General features: G+C 47.9%; 1 pseudogene; it reads right to left on the bottom strand.

The window, feature by feature from the left end:
- Positions 1–859: 859 nt before the first annotated feature.
- Positions 860–19,653, bottom strand: LOC149353950 (uncharacterized; annotated as a pseudogene).
- Positions 19,654–20,446: the final 793 nt, after the last annotated feature.

The following is a 20,446-nucleotide window of genomic DNA, read 5'->3' as shown; positions in this document are numbered from 1 at the left end:
ACAGTACGTACTTGAATCCACACTGTTTGAGCAAATATCTTGTCAGTTCTAAAGCTGACAAAACTGTGACACGCAAGCCTGCTACAGTCTGCTCTGTCAGAAATTCGCGAGATATCCTTCCGGCCACCACTTCCCCCTCCCACTTGTTGAGCCAGTACAAGGAGGAGGCGAGAACTCTGAGATCTTTGCTGCCTGCACTGATGCCTTCTTTGGAATGATTGCGATTGAGTGCGTTAAACAGATCGTTAAATTTCAAGGTGAATTCTACCGTGCCTTTACCATTCTTCAGTCCCACTTTTTTTCTTTGGTAGTAAAACTCCAGCCCGCTGGTCACACTTCGACTGAACAGCTGGGAGCGAGTTTTACGCGCATCTTCTCCGTGTTCGACGGATTAATATGGGTATGCATATGTGAGCTTGTGGCAAACACGCAAGTGTCCAGGCTGCTTTTGGTCTTGAACAAAAAGCTTACCAATTGCGTGCCCATTGGACACGGCCACCAGGAAAGTTTAGAACCTTTTGGGAATGCAGACGCTTCCGCAAACACTTCATAAGATGCGGCGCAGCCGAAAAGACAAATATGCTACGCTTGTCATCAACAGGGAGGGACGAAACAGCTTTTACCCATCACACAATACACAGGAGTGTATGACGGAAAATATAATAGGCAAAAAAAGACACGTGGCACAAAAACAAGCGCAGCGAACACTACCTCTCCTCCAAATGCAGTCGCCGGCACACACGCCGCCCACACGCCCGCTGACCCCCTAATCTGCTAGCGCCATCTCACGACGCTCCCAGAAAACACGAGCCGACGGTCGTCAACATCGCCTGCTGGAAAGGCGCTGTCGTTCAGACACCTAGTATATTCTTCCACCGTGCTGGAGGCTCTCCCGGACATGCAGCCTCCGTGGACATCGACGTGCAGATCGGTAGCAGCGGCCGGCACCACCTCCCTGTCGCCCGTGTTTGCTGTCGCAGAGCCGGACGGAGACGACTAGGCCCCTGTGGGGCTCGGGGTCCGTTGGCCGCTCAGGTGGCCCGTTCGCAGAGTCCACGTTGTAGCCGCAGTCCCCGAGGCAGGAGCCCAGTCCTGGCACGGCGCCGCAACGTAGAGAACAAGTCGCGAAGTACGGCGAAATAAGTGACGCTCCGACAGAGGGTCCAGGCGGAGCGGTCTGCAGAGAGTCACTCTACAAGGCCACTCGTCGAGAAAGAAGGGACGCTCACCGCAGTGTCTACGTTCGAATCGGCGAATCCTGAACGTAGAAGCCGCAACGCGTGCGGACGAGCGATTCTAATTGCTGCTCTTCCTCCTCTACTTCGTGGCGCTTGCGCGAGATGGAGCTGTGGCAAGTCTTAGCGGCACTCAAACGATCGAAGAGCTACGAAAGAGCCGTACCTACGCCAGAGAACATGGTGTAAAACAGTGAAGGTATTTTTTGCAGAGGTTAAAAACTACTATTCCGGCTTGTTTCCTGTAGGTTCCATCGTGCAAGTAAAAATTGCCCCACAAAAAGCCGTCCCAAGAGCTTATACACGTAGAAATCGGATATTTTGCATGTAATTTCTGTCGTTGAAGGTAAGTTGTTGTTTCCCCTCTAGGAATAGCGCACACGTAAAATAGTAGATTTTTCCCAAGAGGGAAAACTTAAAACGTATTATTTGCGAGCGAAGTAAGGGAGAACAACGCCACCAAAATAACTTATAATATGCTAAAGATCTTTGCCTGCACACAATGACGACGACGGAAACTGAACAACAAGCCTCTACAGGGAGGTAAACGAGGCTCACATTATGGTTTGTTACGCGGCGGTTAAGAAACAATAAAGTCAGAAAAAAAAATTGGCGTTTATGCCCGTTGCGTAAAATGCCGAATTCAGTTATAGGAGTGGGTTGTCGTACCACGCCGTCATCCGTACTCACAGTTACCGTTTCCTAAAAGCCGAACATAGTCACCGGTTGCAATTAGTGCTATGTGTTCTGACAAATTGGTATCGTGATAAACGTTATTTAACAAAACTTCTGTTTGGGCTAGATGGTGCATAGCTATAAATGAAATGAAATTTAAGCGCACATAGATATATGTGCGCTTAAATAGATAGATATTTTTTAAGTAACTGCTAATTTTTAACACGAGACCGTCGCAGAAAATTATCTTTCTTTGGTACAGAGGGATCATGCGCGTGGCTGATTTCAGAGACGCCTAGCCCCGGCAAGGAAGATGGTTTGGTCTCCGCTCTGGGTTAGGAGGAAGAAGAATATATTTTGCCAATAAGACAAGAATAGGAGAAAGGTAGTACAATGCCCTCCTCCAGTTTCAGCGGACTCGCACGCACGAATGACGACAAATAGAGGCCAGAGGAAAGAGGCGCCTCTATGTTGTGTATCTTATTGGGGGCCTTCGCTGTGGAACGGCCTATCGATGTCTAAATAAAATTTTTCTTTTTTTAGTCTCCTCTCTCGCTGTGAGATCTCCTATTCCCACCCAGGGTGAACCATCAGCTTCGGTTCGAAGCCAGAGCAGCGAAACTCTTATCGAAGCCTCCAGTCTGCACCGAAGCCAGTTTTCGAGTCATAGCAAAGAGGCCTGCGTAAACTTGTGGCCCCTTGCGATGATAAAGAAAACCAGCTTGCGTGGATGTTGCGTTCTGTATATGTGTGTTATTTTTCTCTTTGTGTGCGCATGAGCTGCAAGTAAGTTACAATGTAAGAAGCGTAGAAGGCGGTGAGCAACTGTGAGCGAACCAAGAGCGCTGATTTTTGGAGATAACTCAAAGGATGTTGGACTTTGCGCTATAGCTATTAGGTGAATAAGTTTACGGCTTATGTTCGGCCATTTTTGTATTCAGTTACAGTTAGTCATTGAAACGTCATTAAAATAATTTTCCCGCTGAAACAATAATAGACGAAAGCGGGAGAAAGGACGGCTGTATCCGAGTTCCATCTCATCGTGGTGCGCAGATCGAGCGTTGCATGTTGCGCTCATGCTCGCTCCACGGCGCAGCAGCCATTGCGATGATTTTGTTATCAGTTTCTACCCAGCGTTCGTTCTTCGGTATTTGGGCTAGGCCGGAATTCAAGGAGCCGCGAGCGGAGACACAGTCGCACATAAAAGCACATTAGCTTCATAATGAGATATTCGATACGTTTTTCGAAACTAAACATTTGCATTCACGGTATTCAGAAAATTGCATATTCTTATAGTGAAAGGGATTCAACTCCGAGAATTGCCTGCAGGAAGCTCAACCTGACCACAAAATAGGACCAAGCTCACCCGATGTCATTCAGCAATGAAAGTGTACAAAAGGTCCTCAAAGCTCACCTCATTCCTGCGTAATTGTTTTTTTCCAAGCCTGCTTTCAGGTTTTGCATTCTGAGGCGACTAGTCGACATGCGTCGTTTGTGTCAGCTGTGCGGACGTTGTTAGAAGGATATCAGTTTAAAAGCGTCTGATGAGAGGCTTGTTGGTAAGACATTCTGAAGACAAAACTACGCAGGAGACAGGACACAGAAAAGATGCAGACAGGACGAGCGTAGTCTAACATAATCAGTTGTTAGTCAACGCTCGTCCTGTCTGCATCTTTTCTGTGTCCTGTCTCCTGCGTAGTCTTATGTCTTCAGAATATCAGTTTAAGCTTTGGAAATCTATGCCTTTCAGCTTCCAAGCCTGCTTTCAGGTTTGCATTCTCAGGCGACTAGTCGACATGCGTCGTTTGGGTCAGCTCTGCGGACATTGTTAGAAGGATATCAGTTCAAGATTTGGAAATCTATTTTATGCCTTTCAGCTTTAGCGGAGGACTCCCCAGAGACTCTGGAACACCCACTGTTTCCATTTGTTGGGTATGTGGAAATTTTTAACCCTCCCGCTGTGGTCACGTACAACACCCGCTGGCAGTGATGATGCCTTTTTAAAGAGTCGTGACGCTGAAGGCGTCCTAATGCCAGGTGACGCGAAAATAACTTTACCTTGGTATTGGTAGTGTAGCCACGAGCGGACATCTTTGACTACCGTATTTAAGCTGACACCACACGCTGTTTCTGATTTGACACCTCAAAATGGCCTAGGACATCATTCATGGGCATCACCGTTTATTATTTGAAGTACCATCTTGTTCAAAAATTTTTGAGACCACGGATCTTGCTAATTGACCTTTCAGTGAAGCTCGAACTGCAGTGTTGGCACTTCAAAAACTGAAAGGAGGAGGTAGAAATCATTTCCACCTTGAAGAGATTGGAGGCGCTGGCTTTGCTATCCAGCCACCTTGTAAGACGCAGGTGGAAGACCGGCATCTGGAAGCTTTTGAAAAGGATTTTGGACTTCAGGGTTCGTCCTTCAATAGATGCTGTTCGAAAAACTAATTAGTAAAACAGCACTATACGAAACCTTGCTTTTATGACGATTAAAATTTCATTGGCAGGACTGCCTGCACCGAAATAAAGTTCGGTATTACTCTAAGAGTTTCCGCTCCTGTGCTCATAAAACTGCAAAATGCCTCAAGAATGCCATGTGTTAGACAAGAGAAGGAGCCTTCTAAGCTTTCGACTATTTTCAGGCTCGTAATTGCCTCACAATGCTATAGAGCGCAGATGAGGCAAAGTGAACGTAATCCTCGAGACCCAGCTAGAAGCGTTAATTTCTTTCATTATAAAGCAGCCCATTTTTTCGTAGCCGAACCCTGTGGCCAGAGCATGATTTCAGCTGCGAAAAATATAATATGCCTTACTAAAGAAAGCCTGAAAGCCAATAAAGCTCATACGACTAAAAAAAGCAAAATAAAGATGGTAACCAAGGGCAGGCGGGGCTGCTCACAATTGCACCTTTTCCTTCTCTGCCTGCCTTGTTTTCTTCCTTTAAAAGTGGTTTACTAGATTCCCAAGGCTGTGTAGTCTATAGCTTTTTTTCGTTAACCAAACCGCTGTACAAATCGTAATGCTATAGGGACAAAAATTTAATATTGTGCAAATTTAAATTTTTACACAAAAGTGTGGCGATCCGCCGTGGAGCGACTAATACATCAGGTATTTGGTGCATAGCACCAAGAAATTTTTATAATTTGTAACTACGCTACAGTAATTGAGCTCATTTTTAACAGTCATCAGCGCAGGAAACTGTTTTCATTTCGTGTTGCTGCTTTTCTGAGAGAACGAAAGCCAATAAATAGCGTGAGCGCATTGTTCTTCAAGCATGATTTCTGCATGTTCACAAAACGCCGTTATGTTACCACTTAAAAGTTGAGAACAACTGATAACCAAATACGTCACTTTTAATAAAGTACAGTTCCAAATAAAATACGCTATTTTTAACAGAAAATTAAAGGTTGTGGAAAAAAATGCTCCAAAGTACCGCCTTCACCATACGGGCGGAACATGGCGGCGCGCAACCAGAGCGACCTGCACGAAAAGAAAATAGAGAAGTGCATGAGATGAAATAAAAAGGGAAACAAACACTGCGAAATCCGCTTCGCCTAAGTCTGGATTTATTTATTTATTTATTTATTTATTTATTTATTTATTTATTTATTTATTAGAGATACTATCAGTTCGTTCCGGACTAAGATAGGAGTGATACAAGGGTAGTACAGATTACAAAGGCGGAACACGACAAACAAAACACCAGCACCATCCAGTCGGTGCCAAGTTTTAACATTTCAGAAAATGGAACTGACCTCTAAGCAACAAACAAACATGCGCCCCGACCTTCTTAAGTCAATTCTACAATCTACGTGCAGAGTAAATAAAGTTTGGGGTAGGAAGGAAAAAAAATTGCGTGGAATATTTGTATACTGCAGCGTAGTTTTTTTGTGAGGCTCACACACAGACCACGTACTCATCACCGTTAGGCAATTTCATTCGGCTTCAGGAAAAACCGGAATTCAAAATCCCGAATGCCATTGGTCACGAAGATTTTATATTTCTATTTTAATATCTGGTGATCGTCAAGTCAAAGTTGATGATGTCCACTGCTAACTGGAGAGACCTGCTCACCTGAATGCTAAAAGAAAAGTGTCTTGTTGTCCCCTCTTCCGATGGGTAAAACACGGAGGAGGCTCTCATCCACCAAAAACAAATGCCGCTTTGGCGATATGTTTGCCTTAATTCCATCCGGCATAGTATATTTAATTTCAGAAATGTAGCCCGACCGATGATAGTCTTGGCGTTTACACAATGTTGGCATACTTAAACAACCAGCTACAAATACCGCTCCCCCCTAACAGACCATTACAGGGACACACGTGACTCTGGAGGGATCGTAAACGGAATCTCGTATAGCTGACAGCATAAGACGGAACGTAACCGACGATAGAGCAAATGTGTGTTCCACAAGGTTCATACCTTTCCACGCTTTATTACGTGGGAGAAGGAAATACGGGCCTCATACTACCTCGGCCCCAGATCCCGCATAGCTTCTGAAAAAAGTGCGAGCCTATGCTACTAAATGAGCTACTGCAGAGAAAAGCGAAGAGCGCTCGCCAGAAACTGTCAAGCAGCACGAAGTACAAATAACATCTATTATAGATAACACAGCATGCAAACCACATCTTACAGAGTTCAAAATGTAATTTAGTTTTTTTTACTAGTGCCTATTTCTAAACATGTGACGTCCAAAACGCCAAATTTCAATTTGGTTATTTTACATTACATTCTACTGTGCCTAATCTATTATTCCTCCTTAAATCCAGACAAAAAGAACTCCCCATATTCCCTGTCGGCCATTACTCAAACTTTGGGCACAATGCCGCACATGGGTTTGGCGCTTCTCCAACTGTTAGCGAAAATTCAGGGCCCTTCTGCTCTCTAACGTGCTGCAAGGCGAAAGCCTTTCCTTGCGCACTGGTTTGCAATCATTTCTTTCTTTTTATTATTTTTTTTATTTTTAGTTTTTTACCTTTTCTCTTTTTAATGCTTTAAATTTTTTCTTTACTTTGTTTAAACTTCTTTCTTATTTTTTCCTTAGGGAAGGGAGGAAGATGGAAGTGAACGAAGACATCGTATTCACTAGACGCGCCTTTGTTTATTTCAAAACATCGAGCTGGCATGGCGCAGTGTTTAGCGTGCTCGTCTCGCACTGCGTTGACCCTGGTTATATTCCCCCCACTTGAACAAGTTCCTCCTCGCGTTTAATTTATTTATTTTACTTGGAACATCACTACATCGTTCCTTTAATCGGTTTCATGGTTACTAGCTCAAAGTTCCACTGGTCATATTTGAAATTCGCGCACTGTGATGTCACGATCATTTCAACCAATTGAAAAGCGGGACAATTCTGTCGACAAGGCCTGCTTATAACGATGAGGCATTAAACGCTTCCGCCTTGAAATGTTAGGAAGCCATTGCTGCTGACGAGCCGATAGGCAGGCCAGGAGTGCATGAGTTGTCATTTGTTCCCTCTCTTAAGTCAAGTTTAAGGTCGTTATGAGAAGGACGCAGGCGCCTGCGAAATGCCACACACGCAGGAGGGCGGGGGAAACTAGCCGATATCACCGTTTGCTAAGTCCCGTGGGACCGCGCCGCCACGTTGTGCTCGTTCGAGCACTGCCAGCACCTTGGCAATGGTGGTGGTGATAGAGGCGGCGCACGGCCCAGCCCATAACGCCTTCGGCGTGGGTGAATACGCGGCAAGGCCAACACACACGTCGCTCTCCACGTATGCCGGGCAGCGGAGCCTGGGCCCGTTGATGCACACGTTAATAAATCACGTCCACTCAGATATTTCCGAAGAGCAATGTCCTGGTGAACAAAAAATTAAAACTATCCGCTAGTTGGATTCTCCTAAGCACAACCTCTTAATGGCGGTCGTAGTAAAAACGCCGGTACCATTACACGGCTTTCACCATAGCAGAAGCAATGGAGTGGCAGGTTTTTACACATTTGAAAAAAGAATCGAGAGAATCTACTCGTATTGACAGGATATTTCTCCTAAATCCAGCACTAAGAAGCGAAAACAAACACAGCCGATGTATCACAGGCACTGTTTTCCTCATTCTTAAAGGTGCACTGAAGAGGAATCTGAACTTGTCTTTTTGCCGCGGGAACTCGATCTACACGTTCCGAGCATTCTTAGAAACTGCGCTTTACTGCCCTGTGTGGCCGATTTCCCCAATTAAATCGGATTAACGTCCGGCTCCCGCCTTTTTTTTTTGAATTCTGCCTCGTACGGTGGGCGGAGTCGACCAACGCGTGGAGTGCCTTTCACCCAGTCCCGTGGCGGCTTGCCGCTCTGCCATCGGCGGAGTAATACGTAGTAGTCCGTAGTAGCAAATAGTCCGCGCGTATTTTTATTTCTTCGGGCTTATTTTGCGGCTATATTATCTGCGAATGAAACTATTTATTCATTGAAACCTAAAAAACAAAATAAAGCGAAAGCAAAGCCTCCACGGGACTGGGTGAAAGGCGCTCCGCGCGTTGGTCGACTCCGCCCACCGTAGGAGGCAGAATTTAAAAAAAAAAGGCGGGAGCCGGACGTTAATTCGTTTTAATTAGGGAAATAGGCCACACAGGGCCATAAGTCACTGTTTCTAAGAATGCTAGGAACGTGTGGATCGAGTTCCCGCGGCAAAAAGACATGTTCTGAATCCTCTTCAGTGCACCTTTAAATCATCGCTCACAACTCGAAGCCATCGCATGGCGCATTGAACTTTCATCGGTTGTCGTTTATCACTTATTGGTTCTCAGTTTTTTACTGATCCGTTTTCATTGTCAGGGTCTTTTTTTTCTGCAATATAATCTAATAGGAGCTTATCCTCTCTAGAGCTATACGAAAGTACTCCTCCTGGACAATACTGCTGGGCCATGTCCTAGTGTCGTGCCCGAAATTCAGAATGTCATGGTGCTCGGCGCTGAAAGAAAACTTCTTTTCCGCTACTTTTGTTCAGTACTTCTTTCTTCCGGTTTCCACATTCCTAGTCCTGTTCGTTGATGGCATGCGCAGCGTCGGCTGTCATTTTCCGCCTTTTCAAATGTCCACGGCACCTCAGTCACTCTTCTCTAATCTGCCCACAACGCACTGTAGCTGTCCCACTAGCCCCTCATCGCTTATTCATCGGCATGCATGTCGGCAGCATCCAACATAACATTACACTTAACAAAGGAAAATATGCATTTGCAAAGTGCGCCGCATCCTCTGTCTTCAAGCATTCCGAGATAGGCGATAAATAAGAGCGCTGGTGAAAGGGCACAAACCGATGTGCTGGAGTTGTCGTGCGGAGTTCGAAGTAGTGCAGTGAAGTCTGCACAGGCAAGCGGAAATTCATGGTTAAAAAGACTGCCTGCCAAACCGCCGCGCAGTTTCGATTAGGTTGACCTGAATCTTCCGTCCTCCAGACTAGCATTTAACGAATGAAACAAAATAGCATCGGTTTCTCTGGTTGTTGCGTGTCCATTACATTTTGGTTCCCAACACCAAGACGTGTACTTTCTGCGAGCGTGGCTGATCGGCCAAGTTGGGAATTCACGACAACTAGAAATACAACACTGCGCAAATTTTACACGGAAAGACGGAATACCACCCTTAAGAAAACATCTACCGACTTCGCTTACAAATCCTATTGACTTTCAAAAGTATGACCTTATACCTGTCTCAAGACTTTCTGGTGATTTTCCTTATGAAGTCCTGGTGGCTTTCCAAAATGAATTGGTCATCGTGGTTCCAGAGTGTTAATTAATCCTTTCCTGATTATTGGTTCTTGACTCTGGCATGTCCGACCCGTCTCGTCCAAATATTGAGATCAGTATTGCAAAACAAGTAGAACAATAAAAAAGCCAAGAAAAAGCAAAAAATGCAATAAAAACTTTGGACAGTATGCGGAATCGGACCGCCGACCTAAAATTCTTGACCGCACCGCGTTAACAACTACACCACGCCGCCACAGGCTGATTAGCCAATTTATCTGGCGTGAAATATGTGGAGACACTTATTTCCTCCTCTTTCCATTCTGTGTAAATGTAGCAATATGCTCGCGCAGGAAAACAACGTTCTTCAGAAGCTCCTTTCAGGCCTGTTGGGCGTGCCAACGTATTCCGAACCTTGACGTGCAGCGGGCTGGCCACATCAGAGCACTTGGTAAACTGCAGGTATCAGAACGACAGCTGTCCGTTCTACTATATTAGCGCTCCTTATTCTTGGTACAGAACACACCATTGTGCAAAACGGCGCTTCGGGGCATTAATTACTGGAATAATTTGCTAGATACATTCACAACCTGCGAGCACGGTAGCGACACAAATCTTTTTAATCCAGCTGAACATTTGAATGATGTAAACACACATGATGGGGTCACTGAAGATCGAGAGACTGCGCTGTCTTCTTTTTTTATCTCGCACATTGGTACACCGCATGCTTGTCACTTGGGTTTTAATTTGTTGTGCTCACTTTGCACTGCTCGGAGTTGTATTGAAAACAGCGCTCGCTTACGCTTGCAGCTTGACGCACTATATGGAGCCTGCGATTCAGGGAGCCTTTCATATTACGTTCTTCGTTGCTGTAACCGTGTGAGTGTCTTCCAGCTTATGTTTTACATTTTGCAAAAAAAATAACTTGTTCCCTTCACTTCTGCTGGTAGCACGTAATTCAGTCACTCAATTTAACGTCATCACGCGATACATTCATCGCATCGGATAGCGATCAGAGGTAATGACCACTCATCTCGACACTAAAGCACGAAAAGAGTCGAATGTTTTGTGTAATGTTTAATAGCTGTGGAGAAGCATAATTTATTTTTTCAAGAAAAATATCACTAGCCAATGCCCAACATATATTTTTGCACAAATCCGACACTGCCATAAAATCACAAATTATAACGCCCCTCCCCCCCCCCCCCCCCGCAATTGCCTCCTGCGCTTGCTCCATTTATTTCAGGTATGTATATGCGCGTACTACAAAGGAATGCATGAAAACAACATGAGAGTTCTTGATGTGTAATGCATAAGAGAAAGTCGTGTGAAATCACATCTGAATCTTCTCTGGTATATTTCTGCATAGGGGTTACCGGCAAGCAAGGACACTTGAGATGGCTGATCGCCGATGACATAAGGAAGTCTTCTGTATTATTGCAAAAGAGTCTCTGCAGTGTTTTTATTGTTGAAAAACAGCAATACCCAGCTTCGTGGTGACTCTATAATGCGTCACAAGGAACGCACGAACATGACACCAGAAACTGAACGCTCTTCGTCACCTCCGACTTACACAAGCAGGATTGATAACCTTGTTCTAACAGCGTCATTCCGCCCCGTGCCCGCACAACCACGCTTCACGAGGCATTCTTTGTGCGCAACGCTAGCGAGTGTAATGGCCTTCCCAACCATCTGGGGCTCACCGGTGATCCTGCACTACTCAAGACTGCCATCCGAGAAGCTGTCTCATCATAACCATGCATATCACAAGCCTGTCACGATTTATTGCCGTCCAAACGCCCAGCCCTCATGTAAAGTCATATATCGGGGAATGAATAAGCAAGGTATGTGCTAACAGGGCATGTAAGTAACATCACAAATGAAAGGTTCATATTTGGTTCTTATAACGCCAAGCCCGCACCACAGAAGCACCGTGAAATCATATTTCACCAAGAACATATGGGCACCCCAGGAAGAGGTAACCGTGGTTTTCAGGAAGAACGTTTGGTTTATTAGGGTTTAACGTCCCAAAGCGACTCAGGCTCTGAGGGACGCCGTAGGGAAGGGCTAAGGAAATTTCTGCCACCTGGGGTTCTTAACGTTCCATGATATCGCACAGTACACGGGCCACTAGAATTTCGCCTCCATCGAAATTCAGCCGCCGCGGCCGGGATCGAACCCCCGTCTTTCGGGCCAGCAGCCGAGTGCTATAACCACTGAGCCACAACATAGGAACCCTTACGAAGGCCGCGAATAGGATACAGTGGATGGTAGAGAAAATCCATGTCATTCCATGCATCCTTGTTAGCATGTGCCAGCGTGCCGGCAATTCATGCACACCGAAACACCTACACACTGTTCCGTTTTGCAATATCAGCGTAATGTGCGTATACGAAATCGCATGCTAGGACATGAGTAGTACCATGCAGGTTATTCTGCTTCTCACCAGAAAGGCTGGAGCTGTTGGGAGTCCCGGCTTGGAGGCGGGGAGTGACGGAAGTGCAGCTAGGAACGCTGGCTGCAAGCTCGTTTGAACATGTGTGGGAAAAAACCCTTCCGTTCGACGTCTGGAGATGGTCGGCGCTGATCCCAACTCCTCCCGAAGAGCACCTGTGCTGGTCGTCTGTGTGCACCATGTCAGTCTGCATAACAAGGAACATATTGAATAATATTGACAACTATAATTTTAATCAATTATTCGATGTTGTTTGAGCAGTCCGATTGTTCGGAACAATTAGTGTTTCAACTTCTGGCTTCAGGGAAGTTGAAACTCTTAAAAAAAAACAAACGGAAGGAGTTTTTGACACAAGGAATGCTTTCCGAAAGGCTGCTTTTTATAGGAGCTAGATACTTTATAATTAGGAAAGCCCACCCCCTCCGCCGCGAATTATAAAACTGCCACGCCACAGCAGCGCTCCCGTTTGCGCTTTAAATTAACTAATTAATTTCAAGCACGATAGCTTCTCCCGATGAGCGTAGTACTTTGCCGCACTCGCAAAGTCCAAATTTCAGGACTTCGATTTCCGAGAAACTATTCCAATTTTCTTTTAGTGCTACCCCTTCACTTCATATACATCGATACCTTAATCACATAGTCATGTTCCCACCTTGTAATTACCAGTTGTTCTAATGTTTTAAGGAATATAAAAATACAACGCATCAGGCGTGATGTAGCCACCTTTTCGATCAGTTCAAATTTTTCGCTGCCTTATCTTGAGAGCGGAACCCTAAAACACAAAAGTTAGCAAAACTATCACGCCGAAGAAGCAAACCCGTACACCCCTGTGTGTGCTTGTGCGTGCGTGTGTACGCACGTGCGTACGTGCGCGTGCGTGCGTGTATGCACGCGTGTGTCTGTGAGCGCGTTTTGCCTGCATGCCTTTCTGTGCATGTGTTTGTGTGCGCGAATTCGTGTGTACGCGCCCACATGTGTAAAGCTTTGGTTTGGTTTGGTTTCTTGGGGTTTAACGTTCCAAAGCAACTAAGGCTATGAGGGACGCCGTAGTGAAGGGCCCCGGAATTTTCGACCACCTGGGGTTCTTTAACATGCACTGACGTCGCACAGTACACGGGCCTCTAGAATTTGGCCTTCATCGAAATTCGGCCGGCCCGGCCGGGATCGAACCCGTGTCTTTCGGGTCAGCAGCCGAGCGCCGTAACCACTGAGCCAACGCGGCGGACGCGTGTAAAGCCTCCACGCTGAAGAGAAATTCATCTCCCACCAACGAGTCTCCACCCGCCCAAGCCCCTGCCTCTCCGTCCCCACATCCCCCCTCCAAAAGCTGCAACCGCCCATTCTACCCCTCTAGGAGCCTCCCATGAGAAGCCTATGCAGCAGCGTAACGAAAAAGCGAAGGCGAGTTCAAGCCTCCACTCATCACCCACACAGTCACCTCCATCCTGCAAAAGCCAGGACGCAAAAGAAGAACCTGCAGCATCACAAGAAAATGCGACGGCCGAAGCAAATCTAAAGACACCATGGGAGGCGATCATTTTAAAAACGGAACAGAAGAAGTAAATGGAAATTCAATACTGCTGGAAGAGATATGCCATTTCACATTGCACAATCACCTTTCGAATTTTTTTGCGGATATTGCACAACCAGAGCCAATAGGACGAAATTGCATTTTTCTAATTTTTTAAAGCTATTCCCAGTGCCTCGCAGGCAAGACTATCAAGTGGCTGGACTTCCATATTACAGTAATAACGAAGCTAGAAATAAGATTGGGACCAAAATATCAGAAGAAATCGAATGATTTTCGATTCTGGTTTCTTTGCACGAAACTCACCGCAGAAGCCTTTGATGACAAAGCAGCGCGGTGGTCGGTGGGTGGTCAGCTAACGGCCCCGCCAGGCTGGGCTCTTTCCCCGACATACAGCCTCCGTGGACACGGATGTGGAGATCGGTAGCAGCGGCCGGCACCTCCTCCCTGACCTTGTGTTTGCTGTCGCAGCGCCGATACGAGACGGCTAGGCCCTTGTTGGACTCAGATACCGGTAGCCGCTCAGCTGGCTGCTTCGCAGAGTCGACGTTGCGGCCACAGCTCCCGAGACAGGAGCCTAGTCCTGGCCTGGCGGCGCCACGCCAAGGAGATGTCGGGAGGCCCGGCGACACACGCGACGCTCCGACTGAAGGTCCCACGTAGAACGGTCTTCAAAGAGTCACTCTGCATGGCTACTCGCCGAGAAAGAAGGAACGCCCAATACAGTGTCTGCGTTGGAATCGCTGAATGCTGAACGAGGAAGGTGCTACGCGTTGTTTTTGTGCGGACGAGCGATTATATTGCTTTTCTGCCTCGTCTTCTTCGTGGCGCTTGCGCAAGGTGTCGCAGTGGCAAGTCTTAGCGGTGCTCGAATGAGCGAGGACGACCGAAAGAGACGTGCTTACGGTAGAGAACATGGCGTAAAACAGTGAAAGTATGTTTGCACAGTTTACCAACTACAATGCCGGCCACTCTCCCGAAGATGAAATTGCGCATGTAATAATAGCACATCAGAAACCTATCACGTGATCTTATACCCGTAGAAATCGAAAACGTTTCGTTATTTTTATCGCCAAAAGTATGCTGTTGTGCTCTCTAGGATTGGCGGACACCTAAGATGGTGGTTTGTTCGCAAGAAGGAAAATTTAAAGCGCTATATTTGCGAGCGGATTGAAGAAGAACAAACACGAAAAAATAACTTATAATAAGCCAAAGCTCGTTGTCTGAACAAATAACCGTCGCGCACGCTGAACCACAAGCCTGTAGAAAGGTCAGTGAGAAAGGCCAGAAAATGGCAGTGAGGTAAACCGGGCTCAAGAAATTGTTGACTATGCTGCGGTTCAGAAACAGGAAACGTAAAAAAAAATGACGCTTTTGCCCTTTGCGCAAATTTCGAAATTTAGTTACAGGAGTGGATCATCGTTCCACATTGTCATCTGTAGCTGACTGTTCCCGTTTCCGCTACGGCGCGCGAGCGTACGCAAGGCTCCAGCGTCCTGTCCTTTCATGTCCAAGAGCAGATAGACGATACGCTAGCGCGGTTGTCCTTTCGCTGGCTGACTCCGCAGTGGTCCTGCACAGCCGAGCTGTGCGTCCTCATCGCTTTCATGACACGAATAAGCAATTATGCCCGAATCTAAATTTTCCCCACATGATGGGCTTGCCCTGAATACAATGGTCTAACATTGTTCCCGCTGAGAGATGTTAATCGATTCGGTCTCGCCCCACCATCAACTGGCGGGACTGATAAGCCTAGTTGGCAGAACAACCGCCTCTTACAGGCTATGGTCCTGTGTCCAATCCGAGAACATGGACTATTTCTTCTCCAAACGTGAAGCTTCCCTAAAATCTCTATAGCCTGACTCCCTTCGGGATGTTAAACCCGATGAGACAAACATATCTTTTATATCTCTATCGCTCCGGTCGAGTGGACGCTAATGAGTAATTGCTCCGTAAGTAATGGAATTTCCGTGAAAACGCTGGGCATCGTGGGTAAGTAAAACACAGGCTTCGATTGAGCCCTCTTAACGTAGCGCTGCGCCGTGCATACCTTTTGTGCCGCATAAGAAATCAAAACGTGTAGAATGCACTGTTGACAATGAACAACAGTTCTGTCCTTACGCAGGCGCTAGCCTTATACGTCAAACGATTCAGAGCTAAGATTTGCGTTGTTCGGAGATAAACCGTATTTACACTCTAGAATTCTTCGTGCTTAGCAAGCGAGAGTGTCGCTGATTTTTTGCACCCTTGCTGTAAGCTAGGTGTGTTTTAAGCGCAAAAATCACGCTTCCTCACGGGATGCCTAACGTTCGCAAAGCGCTAGTGAAGGCAATTTTTTGAATGCTTGTTTTAGGCGTGGTGTGCTTTCGGTGGTAAACGATTGCCATCCATGACTGCCGATATACCGAACGCTAAACACGATTCAGAGGAGTTTTACTTTATGCGGCGCTCTCCAGGGCTGTAGGCCGTCCGGCTCCGTGAGCCCGTTTGACTGCGGGCGGTATCCAGTAGTGTTGCGGTGGGTCGTGTGACTCAGTTGGATCGCCTCGTGCATGAGCTGTGCTGTAAACGCAGTGCCTCTGTCGGTGATTACGGAGGACGGGGCGCTGTGTCGTAAAATGATGTGGTGTATGAAGAAATGCGCGATTTCCGAGGATGTACGGCGGGGCACCGCCTTGGTTTCCGCATAGCGCGTCAAATAATCAGTCGAAACTATAATGCCCTTATTGCGAGATGGTGATACAGGGAATGGGCCCAACAGATCAATGCCGACTTGGTCAAAAGGTGTGTGAGGTGGTTCAATTGGATGGAGTAATTCTGCAGGCTTTAGCGGTGGCTCCTTACGACGCTGGCACTCACGGCAACCTCTGACGTAGCGATGGATGGTCGCTGCATGTTTAGGCCAATAATAGGCCTGACGCACTCCAGCGAGCGTGCGTGCAAATCCCAAGTGACCAGAGGTGGGCTCATCATGACAAGCGGAAATGATGTCGTCGCGGAGGTCTGATGGCACGACTAGGAGGTAGGTCCAGTCACCGTTACGTGAGTTTTTCTTATACAGTACGCCATTGCGAATGCAAAAAATGAGAAGTGGCGGGATATGGGCCGAGGTACGTTGGAAGCATGGCCCTCTAGGTGATCCATGACAGAACCTACGTCAGCGTCAGCACGCTGCCTTGCCAGCAAGTCCGAACTGCTGATCACGCATAGGAAACGATTGTCGTCCTATGTGCTGTCATCTGCTTGCTCGACGGGTGCGCGCGAGAGCGTGTCGGCGTCTTCGTGTTTACGTCCGGACTTATAGAGAATTGTATATTCAAATTCCTGAAGGCGAAGGCACCAGCGTTGTAGGCGGCCTGATGGGTCCCGGAGGTTCGTCAGCCAGCACAACGAATGGTGGTCTGTGACGACTTTGAAATGGCGACCGCAGCTATAAGTCCGAAATTTCATCGTGGCCCAGATGACAGCGAGGCACTTCTTTTCTGAGATGGAGTAGTTGATTACGGTGCACGAGAGTGTGCGACTCGCATACGCGATCACCAGTTCCGCGCCTTCTTTATGCTGAACGACGACGGCACCAAGCCCAATATTGCTAGCGTCGGTGTGTATCCCGGTAGCAGCCTGCTCATCAAAGTGAGCAAGCACAGGGGTGGTGTGCAGCCGTTATCGCAGCTCTGTGAAAGCAGCCTGTTGCGCGGCAGTCCAGACGAACGGTGTATCTTCACGCGTTAAAGGGTCAAGGGTTCAGCGATCTTGGAGAAGTCTGCGATGAAACGCGGTAGTAGGCGCACAAACCCAAGAAGCGCTTGTGCCCTTTCTTTGTAGTAGGACGACGAAACTCGGCTTCGGCGGCAGTTTTCTCGGGATCGGGTCTTACACCGTCGGCGCTCACAACGTGGCCGAGAAACTTGAGCTCTTTGTAGCCAAAGTGGCATTTCTCGGGTTTAAGTGTCAAATCGGCCAACCGCACGGCATCCAGCACGGTCTGTAGGCGTTCAAGGTGTTGGTCGAAGGTTTCTGAAAACGCCACCACGTCATCTAGATAAACTAAAGAGATTTGCCATTTGAGGCCAGCCAGGACAGTGTCCATCGTGCCCTGGAACGTCGCCGGCGCTGAGCAAAGGCCGAAGGGCAACACCTTAAATTCATATAGGCCGTCGGGTGTGATGAAGGCAGTTTTTTCGCGGTCACGTTCATCAAACTCAATCGGCCAATATCCGCTCTTTAGGTCGATCGACGAAAGATACTTGGCGCGGCGAAGTCTGTCGAGTGGTTCGTCGATGAGAGGCAGCGGGTAGACGTCCTTTTTCGTTATGGCGTTCACCTTACGGTAATCAACGCAAAAGCGCAATGTCCCATCCTTCTTCTTTACCAGAACAGCAGGCGACGACCACGGACTCTTAGAAGGCTGTATAATGCCGGCTCTAAGCATATCCTTCACCTGCGTTTGGATGAAGTCGCGTTACTTCGGAGAAATGCGGTACGGCTGCTGTCGTAAGGGGCGAGCTTCATCGAAAGTGATGATTCGATGCTTCGTGACCACCCTTTGCCGCACTTTCGAGGAGAATGCGAAGCAGGTTTCGTATTGGAGCAGTAGGGCGCGTAGGTCGTGCTGTTGAGTCGCTGATAACCCGGAGCTAATATCGATGCGATCCAGGGACGTGTTTGGTTGTGCCACGGCCTCGGTCGCAAAGCACTCAGTAACATCTGCCAATTGGTCGGCCCACGCGATGGCAGTAGCACAGAAAAGGCGACGAGGTTAGTTCGTAAAATTGGTAATCAGGAGCTCCGAAAGACCGTTGTGGAGGTGGACAAGGCTTCGGGCCGAGCAAATGCCGTGTGTCAGTAGCAAGGAGAGGTTGCTCTCGGCGACTGCAGGTCCATCACGTAGCCTATCACCGCATTCAACGCTTGCAAAAAATTCAGGGGGCACTTTGACTGTCAAAAGTGCGTAGAGGCGAAATCGTTTTCCGCACCAGTTTGACTTCCTCTGTGACACTAGTGACGTCACCACTGGATGACGTCACCAGTGTCACATAGGCAGTCAAATTGGTGCGGAAACACATAATTGATGACGAAGAAATGAAAAATTACTAATTAGTTGCTAATTACTGATTAATGACTATAGAACTGCTAATTAATGACGCTTAAACTTCGCGTATAGTAGTGGAACGCGACAGCGTGTTGTAGCGCTTCCAGGCAGTCCACGGAACGGAACGCCACCACCCGTTCGGAGCGATGCCTTGCCCTTTAAACGCAATGCTTTTTGAGGAAAGGAAATGGCGCAGTAATTCTCTGTCATATCGGTGGACACCCGAACCGCACTTTACAGGAAGGGAGGGAGTGAAAGAAAAGAGAGAAAGAGGGGCCATAATGAACAAAGGGAAAATTGTATGTGAGGAAAGGAAATTACGCAGTAACTGTCTCGCATATCTAGGTGGACACCCGTCAAAACGCGGACACATCTGCCGACACGGCTGTCGACACGGCTGCTAACGACAGTATGAGGCATTAAAGGCTTTCGCCTTGAAAACACTGGCGCACAGCGGGATCAAAACACTCTCAATGGAAATACGAAGGGCGGAGCTACGTTGACCAACGTCGGAGGTGTCGTCGCCTTTCGCTGTAGAAAACGTAACGGTTCTGTTCCGCAGGTCGATGATGGCACCATTCTCACGAAGAAAATCTACGCTCAAAATCAGGTCACGATAACAGTCGCGGAGCACCAGGCAGCTCACTATGAACGTCGAGTCGGGGATCTGGACCCTAGCCGTGCAATGTCCAAGCGGACTAATGATACGGCCCCCCGCCGTCCGGATCTGCACACCAGAGCAGGGAGTCGTTACTTTCTTTAGAAGCGCTGCCAATTCGCCACTAATAATTGAATACTCCGCCCCTGTGTCCATCAACGCGCTAATGCTGTGACCATCGATAAGCACGGTTATGTCCTGTGAGAATTGGTCCATTACTTTACCCAGTGCCGTCGACGTAGTCAGAGCTCTACCATCGGATGTCGGCGGCGTCAGGGGGTCTGTACAGCGTCGATATCCAGCGACCATGCCCTCGGAGGTCGCTGTCTTTAGTTTTCCCGGCGAGGGCTGGGCGAGCGGTCCGCCGTCGCTCGCGAGAAGTTCTGCGAATTCCGTGAAAATAATGATCGGCGAGGTGACGTTGATCGGGACTGACGGCACGCCATGGACCTCAAGGGTTGCTGGGTCACGTACTCCTCAACCTCAGGGGGCCTTTGTCCAAATCGATGTCTTGGCGCATCGGATAAAAAACCCTGCAAGCCAAGCTCTCGATTTGGGCACCGGCGGAACAGGTGTCCGGGCTCCCCACAATGGAAGCACAAACGCTGCCGGTCAGGGCCACGCCAGACGTCTGCTCTGCGCAGGGATCGTCGATCACTACTCGGGATCTGCTTCACTGGCTGCACAGAGGGTAGCGGGACGTCGTGCGGTGTTTGAACAAATGCCGGTGGATTTGGGGCAGGGCGATATAGAGCGTCAGCATATGTCGGGCGGCAGTAGTCTGTCTGGATGGGCTGTGGAAATGCCGCTGCATTTGGGGCAGGGTGTCGCAGAGCTTCAGCGTACGTCGGGCGGTAGTAGTTGGTCTGGATGGGCTGTGGTTCGCCGTGTAGTAACGGAATCCTGATAGCCTGCTGCTCCTCTTCGTGGATAACGCCAATAAGGGAGTTGGCTGTTGGCTGCGACATACCACAGATCTTCGCTAGCTCTTCACGGACGACAGCGCGGATCATGCCACGGAGGAAGTCGGTATTGCTGTTTAACGCCGGGAGAGACTCCGTAACAGAAGCAAAAGGAGTGGCCGGTCGTACGCGGTGGAACG

This window comes from Amblyomma mixtum, chromosome 3 (assembly GCF_055824585.1).
Source record: "Amblyomma mixtum isolate Tamu chromosome 3, ASM5582458v1, whole genome shotgun sequence".
NCBI lineage: Eukaryota > Metazoa > Arthropoda > Arachnida > Ixodida > Ixodidae > Amblyomma > Amblyomma mixtum.
This window is presented reverse-complemented; position numbering and strand designations above follow the sequence as displayed.